The sequence below is a fragment of the Squalius cephalus genome, assembly GCF_949319135.1.
Source record: "Squalius cephalus genome assembly, chromosome: 9".
NCBI classification, from domain to species: domain Eukaryota; kingdom Metazoa; phylum Chordata; class Actinopteri; order Cypriniformes; family Leuciscidae; genus Squalius; species Squalius cephalus.
This window is the reverse complement of record NC_137130.1, coordinates 38,916,920-38,921,418: the sequence shown is the minus strand read 5'-3', so window position 1 is coordinate 38,921,418 and position 4,499 is coordinate 38,916,920.

The following is a 4,499-nucleotide window of genomic DNA, read 5'->3' as shown; positions in this document are numbered from 1 at the left end:
AACACCGTAGTGTCACGAGTGCTCACCCTCTGCCCATATAGCACGCAGCTACGTCCTGATTGGTCCAAAGGGTGTGATGACACCACTACAACCAATCAACCTGCTACACTCTGTTTGAACTAAAAAATAGTCTTTTAGAAAAGTGCTACAATGCAAATGTACCAGAGCAAGCAGATGACATTGATAGCATAGAACTCCACCAGCCACATGGGGAGACTTTGACTTGCAGTAAATGTAAAGCATTTTACAGCAACTACATAGAGATGAACAGTGACCAGGCAGCTGTATTGGAGATTCAAACACAAAATCAGAGCTTGTCAGAGGTTTGGCATAGTGCAAGACAGATACGGATCACTGCTAGTTCAGCTAAAGGTGTACCAGTACGAGCAACAACAAATCCTGATAAATTCATGAGAGAGCATCTCTTCCCTACCTTTCGGGGTAATGCAGCTACAAAGTATGGGAGTGAGAAAGAGGTAATAGCTCGAAACCTTCTTGTCGAACAAGGTCTACAGGTGTCCCTTTCAGGTACCAGAGTCAGCCTGACAGAGCCATGGCTGTCTGCAAGCCCTGATGGCATAATAAATGGTGTGGAACTTCTGGAAATAAAGTGCCCTATCCTTAAGAACAACACCACCTAGGGGGCAGTCATGGCCTAGTGGTTAGGGAGTTGGACTGGTAACCCAAAGGTTGCTGGTTCGATTCCAGAACCGGTGGGAAATGACTGAGGTGCCCTTGAGCAAGGCACCTAACCCCTAATCGCTCCCCGGGCGCCACACAAAGGCTGCCCGCTGCTCTGGGTGTGTGTATCCACGTTTGCAGTGTGTGTGTGTTAACTACTCACTACTCTGCTCCTAATGTGTGTGCATTAACTTGGATGGGTTAAATGCAGAGGTCAAATTCCAAGTATGGGTTACCATACTTGGCCGTCACGTGTCACTTTCACTTTCACTTTCACTTTCACCTCTCTAGCTGACCATTTTACTATGAATTATAGTGACATCAAAGTAGTTGATGGGAAGCCTGAATTACAGAGGAACGGAGTCAGGGGCTACTACAAACAGATACAATTAGGCATGTTTTGTACTGGGCTGAGAATGGCAAAACTACTTGTCTGGTCATCAAAGGAACACATTCTGATAAATGTACCATATGATGCAGAGTATTTAGCAGAGCAGGTTACGCGTCTCAGAGGCTTCTACTTCTCTGTGATGCTTCCTAGAGTAGTGGATGAATTCAATGCCGGACGACTCAAACTGAATGGCAAATACCTACAAAATGTCAGAAAATGATAAACCACTGGTAAAAAGACTAACAAACAGTAAAACAAAAAGTGTATAGATCCTGACATGTAGGAGGAAAAAAATTCTGATATATATATATACACATTGTAAACAAAAATGGAAACCATTGAGATTAGAAGATTTGTTTAGATTAAAAATGTGAAGTATTGTGATTAAATACATATGTACACATTTGACTACATGCAGTGTGAGCATTAATTTTCTGCTTCACGGATCAGGTCACCATGCAAATTCACTAAAGCTGCACATATACACAGAATTTTATCAATCTTTGGCATAAGGGTGATAGGCAAGGTTTGTGACAAAACCTTGTATACTTTCAGTCTCCTAATTGCACGTTCAACATGTATCCTTACATTTGCAATCCTGCGACTGCACGTGACTTTTTCTTCTGTCAGCTGTGTTTGGTTGGCGAAGTGAGGAATTATCAAGTTTACTTGTCTTTCATACAATAAATCTCTTATCAAAAAAACCCTATCCGCCATCACTTCATCACCCGGTTTGAGGTTTTCAAGAATGCCAGAGTCACATGTGATAAATTTGTCGCTACAGCGGCCCCCATATTCTGCTGATATGAACATTACTAGACCACAAGGTGCAATAGCCACTAAGTATTTGATAGTGTTGCATGCATAGTAGTGGCTGTACGATTCAGACCTCGAGTCAAGGTTCCTTGGTTTTTGGATTTCACTTTCACTGCAGTCTAGGATACAGGTAACATTATGATAATGTTGCTTAAACGCCTCTGGTGTTGTGGCCCTTATTGTTTCTTTGGGGAGTCATGGCATCAGGTCCTTCAAGACTACAGCCATGGTGTCAATCCAAAAAGAAATGATCCTGCTCACTTGACTCACTGATATACAAAATCGAATGGCTAGGTCTTCTATCAAAAGGTTTAATTTCAGCTTCATTAGTGTGAGCAAGATCTGCTGTTCAACTTCAGTCTGGTAGGCCTCATTCGCATGGGGACGCAGAACAGCTATAAGGGTATGAAATGTGTGGAGTGGGAGCCCGGTGTACAGATTTGAGTCAGAGTCGTTCATCAGAGTAAGAGGCTTGACTGTATCACACTGTGTTGACTGGTTTACATAAGTTACACTGTGTCTCTTGATATAACAATGCTCCTCGAAGATGTGGTCTTCCCATTGTGTACCAACAGAGACAGAGTTTATAGATGTACAGGCATGGTCATCAACATTTAATTGCATGGGGGTGGGGACCGATGCAAGACTCTCTTCTCCAGGCCTCCCTTCATCATTTTCAGTGTGCTCTTGGTAAACACCAGCTCCTTTAAACAGACAAACCATTTTAATCTATGATTAGCTGGGTCATCATGTTATATTTCAAGTGATTTTTTGAATTTTGTGAATTTTCTTGTCAAGTGACCCATGGAAACTGCTCATGCCAATTTTCACGCTTGTATCATAAACTGAACAATTATATCACTTAGCCGCTCCACTAATAGTCCTGTTGCGTGTTTCCCTAAACGACTGAGGTTATGATTGAGACCTGTATGTCCAGTTCTTAACCTTGTGATCACCGTTTCTCCCCTTCGCTTCCAAACACCCTGCCTCCTTGTTGTCACTTGTTTCTGTACTTTATATAAAAAAACGACCTTTGGTCTCCTTTTCCCATTGTCCTTGCCATAACCTATTGATTTCTATTTTAATGACACTTTTCATTTCCATTTTACTCAATGGAACTGTCCATTGCATGTCTGACTTAAGAGTCTTTTTAGCCAAACGATCAGCTGCTTCATTACCCTCTATTTCAGCGTGAGATGGGACCCACATAAAACACACTATAATATTAAGATTTTGTAATCTATATAGACTATGAAAGATTGCATAAATCAAGTCAGGCCTACAAACAGATTTGCAATTTACAATACTTATTAATGATGCCATTGAGTCTGAACAGATGATATATTGATTAGGCCCAACCTCCTCTATCCACATGAGTGCTAGTAAAATAGCTAAAAGTTCCACAGTGTAAACTGCTAAATGATCTGAAGTTCTTTTTAGTATTGATTTCTGAAAATGTGGTATATATACTGCTGCTCCCGTCTTTCCTGTATTTGGGTTTTTGAGCCATCTGTAAATATTTGAATACTATTATTATACTTGAGACCTAGATATTGTTTTACCAGATCGTTCATCCCACCATATTCCTTGCATTGTTTTAATATCTTTGCGATTTCAAGATCCACAACTGGTAATGGAAAGATCCAAGGAGGAATAGCAGGCAATGCCACTGTACAGCTGTTAGTTAATTAAACTAGTCCCAGTTTCTCAGCTTGTCTGTTTCCCACTCATCCAAAACTGTTAAATTTCTTCCTTCCATGTACCCAACATGCGTTCAACACTGGTTTGGTTGGATGACCCTGCTTATGCCCCTGCAAATTTACCCAATATACCATGGCAAACAATGAATGCTTGAATAAACTGGGCTTATATAGGCAGAGTTCACAAGGTAAATGATACACAGCTGACAGCAATCAGAGATGATGAGTAGTGAATTCTGGGAAATGTAGTCCATGTTAGAATGACAATGAACAAGAGGGATGTGCCTTCTGGTGGATATCAAGGGCACTTCAGCTGGTGGTTGAGACAACAATACTCCACTAGATGGCACTGGAATGTCACCGGCAAAACTTCTTATGGGAACAAGGTTGAAAACCAAACTGCCAACTTCTAACAAAATTGTTATGTCGAAAAGAAAGAGGAAAAATTAAGAAAAAAGAAAAGAAAAAAAACAAACTCAAACAGAGACAGTCAAAGCATTAAATTTACTATGACAAAAACACAGTTGTCGGAAATATCGCCAGAAGACAAAGAGAGAGTACAGCCAGGACTAATCTGAAACCCTGCACCAGTTCTGAAGAAACAGGATTCGTCAAGATCACACATTCTTTGCACACCAGATGGAAATCTCAACAGAAGGAACAGAAAGCATCTGTTAAAGACAAAAGAACAAGAATTTCCATTAACTAGTGATCAAGATGACTTAAACACTGAGTCAAACACAAGTGCAACACTGGAGAGAGAAATGAACCCAGACTCACCTGTTGTGGTAAAGCAAACATGTCAAGAAGAGTCAGAGCAAGCCAATCATCATCACCACAAGATCAGGAAGAGAGGTTCAACTTCCCTCAAGATTTAGAGACTATACAATGCACTAGAATAGTTACTGAGT